Genomic DNA, 14,194 nt, shown 5'->3' on the forward strand with positions numbered 1-14,194 from the left:
GGTTGGTTTCGATTCGATTGATTTTGGTTCTGCTAAGTTTGGTTTGATTAATAAAGTTGATTCCGTATTCGGTCAATTCTGATTCAGATACTTTTCGTGTTTGGCTGAATTTTTATTTAGTTGACCAAATTAAATATTCAAATAAGTACATTTTTAAAATTAGAGTAATTATTGAGTTTTTTTTTTTTTTTTAAATATATATCTTGTTATTGAGTTGATATCAAGTTATTCATGTGACATTTTCCATATAGTGTCATTAATTGAATCGGTTCTTTGTTGGGTCAATTTGGGTTCAAATTGAGTTCGGGTCATGTCAAGTCAGTTCAGGTTGAGTTCAAGTCGGGTCAAATAGATTTCGGGTTGAGTTCAATTCGGGTTACAAATCGGATTTGAGTGTTGAGTTTCTCGGATCAAATCAGATCGGTTACAGTTCAAAACGGATGGTTTTGTTCAGTTCGGTTTGGTTTTGAAACCTCTATCCAAACATTCCTAAAAAGATGTATGAAAGACAAATGAGAGTTTTATTTGGATACGAATAAAGTACAATTAGAGAAATTTTTCTTATACCATGTAGATACATCATTTGTTCTATAAACAAAGCCACAATTTTCAATTAAATTCAGCCTTGTTCTATTCACCTTAATAAGTTCAATTCAGTAAAAAAAAAAAGTTCGATTTGATAAATATAATATCAGTTTTGTAAAGATTAGTAACTTTAAAGAAGAAATATGATAGAGAATCAGTAAAAATAAGTCCAATGTATTAGAATTAATTCCCAATAATAAGTCATTCGTGTATCATATTTAGAATTCGACAAGACGAGAAATCAAGCAAACGACATGATTAAGCTAAGCCGTAGCTTTGCATTGGCCTAGCCATGAGAAGGCTAGGCTAGCATAGGGCACCAACCGCAATGCATGGTTATGCCTCAAGCCAAGCATGCATGTGCGTGCTAGGCTTGTTGGCCGAGCATGCTTGCGTGGCTAGTGCGCCTGGCTGCACGCAAGCTAGCACCAACACGCCCCAAGTCATCGCTCGGCTAGCAGGGGCCTGGCAGCAGCACCGTGCGTGCTAGCGTGCTAGGCCTCGTAGTCAGCAGCAAGCATAGCAGCAGCTAGGCGCTGCCTAGCATAAGCAACGCATCAGCAGCCCGCATAGCGTGCGTAGCTTGCTGGCTGTGCGTAGACGTATGCGGGTTGGCTGGCAGGCCCGGCCATGGCGAGGCTGCCTTGGCTTCCAAGGCGGGCTGCCAGCCAGCAGTTGTGTGTGGTTGGTTGAGCGTTGATATACACGTTTTATACATAGATTTATCCCGATATTACATCACATTCTTTAGGCTCTTTAGAGCCATTTCTCGCTAACAATCTCTTCTCTAGAGCGTTGATAGGAATACGGAGTTTCTTGGATGAATCGGACGTGTTTTGGATGATTATAGAAGAGGTTGGTGTGTGAAGAAGAAGGTTTCCCCTATGCCCTGTTGACCCTAGCTTGCCGATCCAACAGGGCAATGAAAGATGAGTTTAATACGGAGTAATTGCTGCAGCTCCTACGTGCCCGATCGGGCATGGTCTGCCCGGTGGGACCGGGCACAGAGGAGTAGAAGCCTAGCGTTGAAACAAGAAGGCAACAATCGATTTGGAGAAGCATAGTTGCGTGCCCTATCGGGCACCACCCGCCCGGTGGGACTGGGCGCAAGGGAGAAGAAACAAAACGCAAGTGGAGCAACCCGTATACCATCCGCCCGATCGGGCGGTGCTCGCCCGGTTCGGCCGCGCAAAGGCTTGCGGAATCCGATTTTAATATTTTCGCAATTTTATCTTGTTAAGGGTATAAATACCCCTTGTAATCATCATTAGAATATACCTTTTTAATTCCTTAAGCTCTATTTTTCTCTCTAGAACCCTAGTTTATTTCTTGCAAGTAATTTTAATTATTCATTAGATTTAATTATTGTTCATCAACATTTTGAGTTATTTCAATTGAAGCATCATTGGTATTCATCTCTATTCTTTTCTCTTTCCCCCCTTATTTTTGTTATTGCTTATTTCAATATGTGTGAGTAGTTTTTATATTCCAAGATCTAGGGTAGCCCAATTATGATTGATGCATGAATTGATTCTTTAAATTCTCTAATAACTATTGCAATTGTTTATGCTAAATTGATTGTGATTTTGCCAATACTAGATTAGAGATAATTAGTATTGTTATTATTCCATAGTTCTAATCACAACAAGAGTTGGGTTTTAATGGATTTGTGTAGATCAATTTAGGGTTTGAAATTCATCACGAGAGTAGTTGAATTGATAATTGGGAAGTGAAGTAAAGTGTTTAATGTCTCTAATTTGCATGATTCCATGAGAATAGGTTTGATTGTGGTTAGAGAAGCCATTGATACTCGAGAGAGGTCCTTGATATTGATTAGGGTTTACTTTTCCCCATGTTAATTGGATTTGTATGCTAGGGGTAGAAAGATAATTGCATCGATCGTAATTGTGGTGATACTTGATCTTGATGTTTTAGTTCATTGTTTTATCACATTCTTTAAATTTATTGAGTTCTTTATATATTAGTTAAATATTTCACCATTGATTTTATTCTTGCTTAGTGATTATTTGAGTCTAGATAATTTAGGTGAACCTTAGTCTCTTGGGATTCGATCCTTACTTGCCCGTCTACATAGTAGTGGTCTCATTAGGTTTATTTTTGTTAGGTACGCGACACGCCTATCAAGCGTGTGAGATCTTATGTGTGTGGGTTTTCTTGGGGAGTAAGGTGAGGGTGGTCTCCCCCTTGGGGTCCTCACCTAACCCCTTGCTCACCACTTGACACTTGTCGTTTGTTGATTCATTTGCTTTTAAATTTGAATTTTGAATTAAATTAAATTGAATAAAATGCATTTTCCAACTCTCCCACATTGATGGGAGATTGGAATTCAAGGGTTCCCTTCCCTATATATACCAATCATTTGGCATTGGGAAGGGACACTTGAGTTGTGAACTTTAACGGATCTCCAAGAAGAGAAAACCTTAGTTCAAATAAACTAAATTCTTTTGGTCTAGCCCCGACAAAGCTTCGGGGTAGCGGTCGTTCGGGTCGGGTAGGGTCTCAAGGGTGAGAGCCGTTAGAGGCTTGCGCATTTGTGGAGCTTTACGCTTTCAAGTTCGGGCTCTAAAAGGAGTTAAGCACGCATCAAAGGTATGATGTTCTTTCTCTCTCTCTTTGTTAATTAATTATGTGATTGTTGATTAATATGCATGTTTAGTTACTTTAATTTGTGTGAAGATTTTGGTTGGGTTTCTTTCCGCATAATGTAAGACACTACGAGACCCAACAGCGGTATCGGAGCCGCGCTCATTTAATTATTGTAACTAATAATTAATTAAGGTAATTTAAATGGATTTAAATTTCTGGTTTTGGTTTCTAATTAGATTAGAAGCTCGTTTCAATTAGTTTTAATCTCGTATTTAAGCTAATTTTGGCTCAAGAACCCAAATTTCGACCTAAAAGTAGTGAATTTTGGGTGGAATCGATGTTCTAAATCTGAGGGTTGTCCAGAAGTCAAAATCCACCCAAAAACATGTTTTTCGAGGGGTTTTTCGTTTTTGACGAAATTTTTTAAATCTTTAAATCTTGATTAATTATGGCGTGTTAATCTTAGATTATGTGAATGGTTACACCATTAATCTACCGCAATTATAAGCCTTTTTAAGCATGATTATAAAGTTATAGTAGGTGCTTAATTTGGTTGGCTCATTTTTCTCATAAACCTGCAATTTCACTTTTTTGCAAATTAATTGCTTCAAGTGTGAATGTTTATGGTGAGTTTGTAATTTTAAAGTCCCTAAAAATGTTAAAGATCCAATCTTTAATTGTTTATTTGGTTGGAACTTAACTTTCTAGATTCCATGTTGAACTAATTTTTGATTTAATCATTTTGAGTTGATTAAAGTCTTAAAAGTTCAAAAACTTGTGATTGAAATTTATTAATCTTCATATTGGAAGATGTAAATTTTCAAGTTTACACAAGTTAGTGTTGGAAATTTTCATTGGATGATTGTGGTTATTTTTCCAACCCCTTTAATTTTGTTAAATCTCATTATTAATTTAAGTTTGGTTAAATTAATTGTGAGAATAGCCCACAATTATTTATAGCAACAAGTTGAGCAAAAAATTATTTAAATAATGGTTCTTGAATTAATTTTAGTTTGTGCACTAAAATTGAATTTATTTAAGTTGGACATATTTTATTTTAATTGTTTTGCTCAATATTGGTTCTAAAATTAATTTAGAATTAATTATTTATGTCACACAAAAAATCGGGATAAAATCCCGAGCCACAAGATTGCAAAACGAGGCACAAAACCCCAAGCATCTCTCTCGGCTAGCAGGGTGCTCGCGCAGCCCACATATGGTTGCAGAGGATGCAGGGTGGTGCATCGTTGATGCGCTGCTAGTGCATGTGTGCGAGCAACCTTGGTGCGCTGTTTGGTGCGAGAGTAGTGCTGTTGCGTGGACTCCGGCTTGTGGCTGCTAGGCAGCACACATCTCGCACATGAGCCGGCCTTTGAGGCCCTCACTTATGTGCGCGCAAGCATGCTGGTGTGGCCAGCATAACGCACTTGGTGTGATGCTGTCAGCCACATGCACATGCTGGCGCATCAAGTGGATGTGCGAAGGGAAGTAGCCACGCAAGGCAGCCAGGCCTCGGGCCTAACTAACCGAGCCTTGTGGCTTGGTGCTACGCACTCAAGCATCGAAGGGCTATGCAATATTGCGATTTTTATTGTTTAATTAATTTATTTAATTATTTTTACAAGGTTAGGCCTCAGGTTTTCTAGCACATGCAAAATAATTTGGCAAAATTTTGGTAAACCGACTTAATTAAATTAATTGGATTAATTTTAGGTTGGATGCGGAATTTAGTGGGAGCTTCATTATTTACTTGAGCTAATTTCATTGTGTTTAATCACATAATCGGCTAAAAACTTTTACTAGTTTTAATTAGGCGCGTTAATTGGATTAACCACCTAAGTTAGTTACTAGTTTGGGCGTGTTATGAATTGTTACTTGTTTTACGTTGTAAAATGCATGGGCCATTCACATATAGTGAATGGATGAATGGAATGTATATTCTATCATGGGTTTTGTGAAAATGGCAACTAGTGGGGCTATATTAGGATAGTAAATACGGACTGCGTTTCGTTATGTATTTTTGTAAATCTAAATACGGTCTGCGTACCATTGCGTATTTTTGTACCTTATTATTTAGATTATTCCTAGTCTTATTTCTAGTAGTTGCATAATTGGTGGTGATGTCTCGAAGAGATGACGAGCCAAGAGGATGCAATGAAGACCCTTGAAGACTCAAGGGGTCATGCTAGTTGCCAAATGCATCTTGAATTATGCTTTGTATATATTTTGCTTATATAATTGCAATGTTAGATGCATGTTTAGGATTTCAAATGTTGTGATGATTAGTTTAGTTCACTTAAATCAACCAACATAGAAACCCTAAATCCCAAAGAAAATTGAGTTAAATTTGCCATTCCAAAATGACACTTACGAAACTACTGAGAATAGTAATGGGTTGTGCCAAAGTACATCATTACTACTTTCCTAGGGAAGTAAGGTATATTGGTGGGCTTGCCAAAGCAAGGCATCGCATACACGTTTGTTTTGGTTAGACTTAAAGATATCAGTAAGGAGTCCTTAGATGTTGTGGCAACAGAGATAAAACGTCAAGAAAGCATTAGATAGGATGTTTTATTGAACCAAGAGTAGCTTAGAGCTATTACCAAGAGTGTTAAGACAAGCCAAAGCGTGCTTAATCACTTTTTGATTTTTGGGGTCTTGGAATCGTTTTATTCTCGCCTAAACGGGACAATTTCAAATGTGTGGATAAAACGCTCAATAAGATTGAAAATTTGCATGCATGCTCTAAATTTCAAACTTATTGGTTCATGAATGGTTTTTCATTGCAAATTCTTTCAATTGTAGAATCATGTCTGCAACTAACAACAACAACAACAACTTAATGTGCTCGGAACTCCTCGATAAGTTGGCTTTTAGCCTAAACTTGGCGAACTTCAAGGAATGGGAAGGGGAACTCCGGAAAACTCTTCGGAATTGTTCCATGAAGTACATTCTTGACACTCCCATTCCAAGCTTCTTGTCTAAGGGAATCATGAGTGATGAAGCTCATGTTGCATGGTCTTTCGATTGCAAGAAAGTCTCACGACTAATGCCTAATGGAAGGAAAAGTTCTCCTCCTATTTTCCGGACATGTTCCTCAAAGCACTTGAGGATATATTCAATGTGAGAGTCACCAAATGTCTCAATGGTAACTATGATGGACTTGTGTTTGATGTGACTAGGTTACTCTCAAACATGAAGATAAAGCCACCGGAAGAGGGTTGCCTTGCTAAAGAAAGGTACCAGCTTTGGTCAAGGGTTTACAATACTGAGTCCCATTATGCCCCTCCAAGCTCATATGCTTAGAATGACTAGGCTCTTCAAGCACATGGAGCTTCTCGAAATCCCATTGGAGGATGAGATGGCGGATCATATCTTTCTTGCCTCACTCCACTCGGGCTATGATGCACTTAGGATGCATATAGCTGCGGGAAAAGAGTCACACTCTTTAAGAGATGTGGTGCAGCTACTTTGCCAAGCCAACTCCTATGGAGCAACCAGAAGGCCCTTAAGAGCAAAGAAGAAGGAGTTAAAGAACAAAGAGAAGATGTGATGCTTCTATTGTGGTGCGCAAAGCCACTATAAGAGGGAATACAAGATCTTCCAAAGGGATGAGGAGGAGAGGAATGTTTCATTTACCTCAGGTATCTTTATTTCGATAATGTTTTATATGGTAAGGCATATTTAGAAAATGGTCTTTATGTGCTTTCTCTAGACAAATAAGTTTATAATGTTAATGATACAACCAAAAGATCTATGACCATTGAGTCGAATCAAACCTACTTGTGGCATTATCGTCTTGGCCACATTAACATCAAACGCATCAAGAAACTTCTTCATGAAGGGATTCTCGATTCATTTGACTTAGAGTCGTTCAAAAACTGCGAAGGATGCTTACTAGGCAAGATGATAAAGCAGTCATTCTCCAAGTTGGGAGAAAGGGCTAGTGACTTATTGGGTCTTATACACACGGATGTATGTGGACCAATGAGCACAACCGCAAGAAATGGTTATCGCTATTTTATCACTTTCACGGACGACTTTAGTAGATATGGCTATGTCTACCTAATGTCGCACAAATCTGAATCTTTCGAGAAATTCAAAGAGTTTCAGAGTAAAGTGGAAAATCAGCTTGGCAAGAAAATCAAAGCACTTCGATCGGATTGAGCTGGCGAGTATTTGAGCCATGAATTCGATGATCATCTGAAAGAACACGGAATTCTCTTAGAGTTGACACCTCCCGGAACTCTACAATGAAACGGAGTGTCTGAAAGGAGGAATCGAACCTTGTTAGACATGATCCGATCAATGATGGGTCTTAGCAATCTTCCTATCTCTTTCTGGGGACATGCACTTTTAACTGTGACACTCACTTTGAACCGTGCTCCGTCAAAAGCCGTCGAAAAGACTCTATATGAATTATGGACAAAGAAACCTCCAAGGTTATCTTTTCTCAAGATTTGGGGTTGCGAAGCATATGTCAAAAGATTAATTTCCAACAAACTTCACCTAAAATATGATAAGTGTTTCTTTGTGGGCTATCCTATAGAAACCAAGGGGTATTACTTCTACAACCATCCTGAGAACAAGATATTTGTTGCTCGAGACAGTGTCATCCAACGACTAATGACAAGTGGGAAGAAAATCAAACTTGATGAAGTTTCAGAGGACGGATGAGCAACAAAGTTAATCTGACAAAACTAACAATCAAAGTGTTGTAGAAGCAGTTATTGACATTGGTTAGAGTCAAACCGACAATTTACAAAGTCAAAATGATAATGCAAATGCTCAGCCTATTACCCTGCGTAGGTCGCAAAGGCCAAGATCTCAACCATACAAATATCTCGGTGTTGTCTTAACCGAAGATTAAGACAACCTAGTTGTGGATGGAAATGAGCCTGCGACATACAAGCAAGCTATGACGAGCCCCGACTCTACAAAATCGTAAGAAGCCATGAAATTCGAGATGGACTTCGTGTTTGAAAATCAAGTTTGGGACTTGGTTGATTTGCCCAAAGGTTACACACCTATCGGTTGCAAATGGATTTTCAAATTGAAAACCGACAAAGATTGAAATTTATATGTATACAAAGCTAGATTGGTAGCAAAAGGTTACTGGCAAATTCACGGCGTTGATTGTGATGAAACCTTTTCACCAGTTTCCATGCTTAAGTCCGTCTGGATAATCCTAGCAATTGCCACATATTATGATTATGAGATACGGCAAATAGACGTCAAAATCGCCTTCCTTAATGGGATTTTGGAAGAAACTGTGTACATGACACAGCCGGAAGATTTTGTTGATCCAAACAATGCAGGGTAGGTATGGAAGCTTAAAAAATCCATTTATGGATTAAAGTAGGCAAGCAGAAGTTGGAATATGCGATTCGATGAAGCCATTAGTAAGTTTGGTTTTATCAAGAATCCAGATGAGTCTTGTGTTTACAAGAAAGTCAGTGGGAGTAACATCACATTCCTTGTCTTATATGTCAATGACATATTGCTCATTGAAAACAACATTTCAATCTCGGAGTCTGTAAAGACTTGGCTTGGAAAGTGTTTTTGATGAAAGACTTGGGAGAGGCACAATACATATTAGGAATCAAGATCTATTGAGATAGATCTATAAGGATGATTGGATTGAGCTAAAGTACTTATATTGATAAGGCACTGGCATGATTCAACATGGAGGAAGCCAAAAGAGGCCACCTGCCCATGTCACATGGCATAACTCTCAGCAAGAAACAGTGTCCGAAGACACCTTATGAGCGAGAGAGGATGAATCTGATTCCATATGCTTCGCTTATTGGATCATTCATGTATGCCATGATATAAACTAGGTCGGATGTATTGTATGCCTTAAGCGCTACGAGCCGATACTTATCAGACCTAGGAGAGGCGCATTAGACTGCGGCCAAGATATCTTGAAGTACCTGAAAAGGAACAAGGATAAATTCCTGGTTTATGGTGGGAGTAATGATATGGTTATTGAAGGTTATACCGACGGAAGCTTCCAGACTGACAGAGACGACTTCAAGTCACAATTAGGATATGTGTTATGTCTTAATGGAGGAGCGTTTAGTTACAAGAGTGCTAAGCAAATCACAACTGCAGACTCTACAAGTGAAGTCGAATACTTGGTAGCTTTGGAAGTAGTAAAGGAGGCAGTTTGGATTCGTAAGTTCGTTGGTGAACTTGGTGTCGTCCCCTCAATAAAGGGACCAATATTGAAGGTTATACCGACGCAAGCTTCCAGACTGACAGAGACGACTTTAAGTCACAATTAGGATATGTGTTATGTCTTAATGGAGGAGCGTTTAGTTACAAGAGTGCTAAGCAAATCACAACTGCAGAATCTACAAGTGAAGTCGAATACTTGGTAGCTTTGGAAGCAGTAAAGGAGGCAGTTTGGATTCGTAAGTTCGTTGGTGAACTTGGTGTCGTCCCCACTCCGCAATGCGCATGTGCGTGGCCTAGGCGCCAGCACAATGCTAGCCCACGCTCAGCAGCCCAGCAGCACTACGCACCAGCCAGCAAGGCTGTGCGTGTGTGTGTGCGATGGTCAGGCAGTAGCGCCCAGCAGCCAAGAATGCATATTCGTATGCGGGCGCCTGGGCAAATCCGTGTGCATGTGCGTTGGCTAGGCAGCAGCAGCACTAGGAGCGCCAAGAAGCTAGCAGCATGCATGGCTCGCTAGCAGCACGCATGCGCTCGCTGTGCTGGCTGGTGCGTGCTGGCCATGCTAGTTGCGCACAGCCTGGCAGTGCATGCTGGCCAGGTAGGGTGGCTGCCAGCCCAGCAATGCTTGGAGCCGGTTTGGGAGAGTGGGGACCAATCCTTTGGGCAAAGGCTTGGGGAGCAAGGCAATGGTCGCCCCCTTGCTTTTGGTCCTCACCTAACTCTCTCTCTCCCCTTGACACTTTTTACATAGTGATTGCCTTGATTAATTATTTAATTTAGAATTAAATTAATTATCAATTTTACCCATTCTCCCACATTGGTTGAGGAATGAAATCCAAGGGTTCATTTCCCTATAAATACCAAGTTTTGGCATTAGGGAAAGAACACACTTGAGTGGATTAGTAAAGGAAACTCCATTGTTTAATATATCTTGAAATTCATAAAACTTCAAGTTTATATTTTGTTCGGGCCTCGACTAACCTTCGAGGCTTAGGACAATCGGGTCGGGTTCGAGGGTATGAACCGTTGAAGGCCTTGCATTTGCGAGGTTGAAGTAAGAGCTCTATTAGTGAGCGAAGCACGCGTCTACGGTATAATTCTTTATCCCTTATTCTTTTAATTATGTATTAATTATGTCTTGCATGCTTTAATAACTTTGGTTATCAGGGCGCGTCTTGGGGGGTTTCTTTCCGCGTAGTGAGGGTCACTACGAAATGTAGGGTTTCGTAGTGACCCGACACTACGCGGAAGGAAACCCACCAAGACCCGCCCCTTAATTAAAGCAATTAACAAGCATAATAAACTTAATCAAATAAGATTAAGAACAAGAATTATACCTTTGTTGCGTGCTTCGCTCCCGAAGAGCTCTTACGTCAAAATCCCGAAACTACGAGATCTCCGACGGATCGTACCCTCGACCCGACCCGAGCGTCCTAAGTCTTGAAGGTTAGTCAAGACCCGGACAAAACAAAACTATAAGTTTTACGAATCAAAGGTTTACTCTAATTATAAGAGTTGCCTTTTTAATTCCACTCAAGGTTGTGTGTTTCCCAATACCATGCCTTTGGTATTAATAAGGAAATGCACCCTTGATTTCCAATCTCCCATCAATGTGGGAGAGTTGGTAAAATCAACATTTTATTTAATTCTAAATTAAATAAATAATCAACTTAATCACATCGCGACAAGTGGCATAATCACATGCTTAAGTGGTGGCCAAGGCTAGGAAGGGGGGACCATTTTCCTTGCTCCCCAAGACCTTGATTTGGTCCCCACATCCATGCAAAAAACCGGGTCAAGGAAGGCTAGCTGGCTTCCAGCTAGCGTGCCAGCTAGGGCTGCCAGCTAGCACTACCTTGCTGCCCAGGCTGGCTGGGGTGCTGGGCTGTGCTGGTGTTGTGTGCTGACGCTGGTGCGTGCTAGTGCCATGCGGTGGTGCGTGCTGGCGCTGGTGTTGTGCCTCGCATCTCTCGCTGCATCTCTCGCACCATTGCTAGCATGGCCAACATGCGTGCTGCTAGCGAGCCACGCATGCTGGCCCCTTGCCTTACCAGTCATACGCATCAGCCTCGCACCACTCGGATGCTGCTGCTGCTATGCCTTCCTCGCACACGCACACGCACACAAGGCCTACCATGGTGCTGTGCTTGTGCGAGGGGCCTACGATGGTGCCTAGCACCCAGGCATGCATGCTACGATACAGTGCCATGCGAAGGCACGCATGTGCGCAGGCATGCTTGCTGTGTTGATGCGATAGGATAAGGCACAAGCACACGCACACACGCACTGGCCTAGTCATGCGATGGTGTTGTGCTTGTGCTACGATGATGCGATGGGCTTCCTAGTGCTTGCGATGGTCAGCGACGGTTCCTAGGCATCATGCTAGGGTTGCGATAGCGCCTAGGCATGATGCTAGGGCTGCGATGGTGCACCTAGCACACCTAGTGTGCTTAGGCTTGCGCCTAGCCGTGCTAGGTGCATGCTAGCTTGAACTAGCCTAGCATCCACATGGTTAGACCATTGTGGTGCTATGGCTATACTCGTACTTGTCGCTTGTGATTTTGCGACGCTCGGCCTCGACGCCCTAGGCTTGATATCCGACGTCTGTATTCGTAAAACTCTGTCGACTCATTAAATCCTTTCGGATTAATTCGTCATCTCGGATCGGTGATTCGATTTGGTTCGACCCGAAGGGTTCAATTAAGATTAAGTTGTAATATCAATTGTACCTCGATATTACTGATCGGAAGCGGCCTCCACCTAGGCATTCCGATCCCTTGATCTTATTGAAGAATTAACTCTGTAATAATTCTGAACCCTCTATCGGAAGAATACACTTGTTGGAAGGACACCATTCCTTTCAATCTCCCACTTGTCCTTCCGGACTAGTGTGCATACAGTGTATAGCCCATTTCCTATGTCTCTTAATGTTTCTCCGTGAACTATAAGGTAAGATCAATTCCCATCCTTATTACGTTCTGAAGTGTTTCTCGATCTCCGAGTTCGACTGTCAATAAGCAGATGATTTCTAAAATCCATCTGAGCACGACCATGCATTTTCATAGTCTTGCTCTTCGAGCGGCCTTGTAAACAACAAAACATTTTCCCTATTGTTAATAGGGGGACAATCCTAGTCTTGCATTGTAAGTTCATCTTACTAAGAGGACGTAGTCTCCCGAGTGTTCCCGTTATGATCTCCAGTTACGGCAGACGTTAGGAAACATCAAAGAGTCTAGTACTCAAACAAGAAAACTTCACTATACTCATGGTCGGAGGAAACAGGTTCTGATAGTCATAATGAGAAATGTACTTATGACTATTTGAAATTTCTTAAAGTACTCTCATAGGTCTTATCCAGTACAGTTCCAAACTTTACCTGTGCAAATGATTTATGACTGTCACGTCCTCGCAGCACAAGAAACGGTGCTGTAAATCTTACTACACACTAATCTATGGCGGTCATCAATCGTCCATCTGTTAGATAACCTCGATTAGGGACAATTTTCGATTTAAATATTCAATGTTCACTTAACAGGTGTTTCTTTATCCAAGACATGGTCTTGATACCCTGTTTTGAATATTTTCGTAAATCGAATGGACTCATTATTTAATTCTAAATTACAACTAAATAGTAATGGAGTGAATGATAATTTTGCTCAAAAATTAATTACTCCATAAATGAATGGTTTTAATACAGTGTCTTACATTAAAACTACCAGTTTAATTAAAACACATGTACAGGGAATTTCAAAGCCAGTTTCCAACATGCTTGATTCCCATCGCCTCAATGTGCTTGTTGTGTTTCACCTGAGGCAGCGGTTTAGTCAAGGGATCGGCCAAATTATCATCTGTGCCAATCTTACAAATTCTGATTTCACCTTTGGATTTCCATTCCCTTATCATGTGAAATCGCCTTTGCACGTTTTTGACCTTCTGGTGTTCTCTAGGCTCCCTGGCCTGAGCGATAGCTCCATTGTTATCACAATAAAGGTCTATCGGCCCCTTGATTGAGGGTACAACACCAAGTTCGCTAATGAACTTGCGAATCCAAACAACTTCCTTGGCATCTTCTGAACCGGCCAAATACTCGGCTTCAGTTGTAGAGTCTGCAGTGGTGCTCTGCTTGGCACTATTCCAGCTAAACGCTCCTCCATTCAGACAAAATATGTACCCCAACCGTGACTTGAAGTCGTCTTTGTCAGTCTGGAAGCTAGCGTCGGTGTAACCTTCAACAACCAATTCTTTGTGGCCTCCATACACCAGGAACTTATCCTTGTTCCTTTTCAAGTACTTTAGGATATTCTTGGCTGCAGTCCAATGTGCCTCTCCTGGGTTTGATTGGTATCGGCTCGTTGCACTCAGGGCATACGATACATCTAATCTTATTAGAAGAACATGAACCAGAAAAATAAATTCTTTTAAAATACCTTAATTAAAAAATAATTGCAAAAATTAAAAAGAGTGTGGGTCCAATACCGCTGTAGGGTTTCGTTGTGACCCGACACTACGCGGAAGGAAACCCCCCAAGACCCGCCCCTTAATTAAAGCAATTAACAAGCATAATAAACTTCATCAAATAAGACTAAGAACAAGAATTATACCTTTGTTGCGTGCTTCGCTCCCGAAGAGCTCTTACTTCAAAATCCCGAAACTACGAGATCTCCGACGGATCGTACCCTCGACTCGACCCGAGCTTCCTAAGTCTTAAAGGTTAGTCAAGACCCGGACGAAACAAAACTATGAGTTTTACGAATAAAAGGTTTACTCTAATTATAAGAGTTGCCTTTTTAATTCCACTCAAGGTTGTGTGTTTCCCAATACC

The sequence above is a fragment of the Chenopodium quinoa genome, unplaced genomic scaffold, assembly GCF_001683475.1.
Source record: "Chenopodium quinoa cultivar QQ74 unplaced genomic scaffold, ASM168347v1, whole genome shotgun sequence".
In the NCBI taxonomy this organism is placed as follows: domain Eukaryota; kingdom Viridiplantae; phylum Streptophyta; class Magnoliopsida; order Caryophyllales; family Amaranthaceae; genus Chenopodium; species Chenopodium quinoa.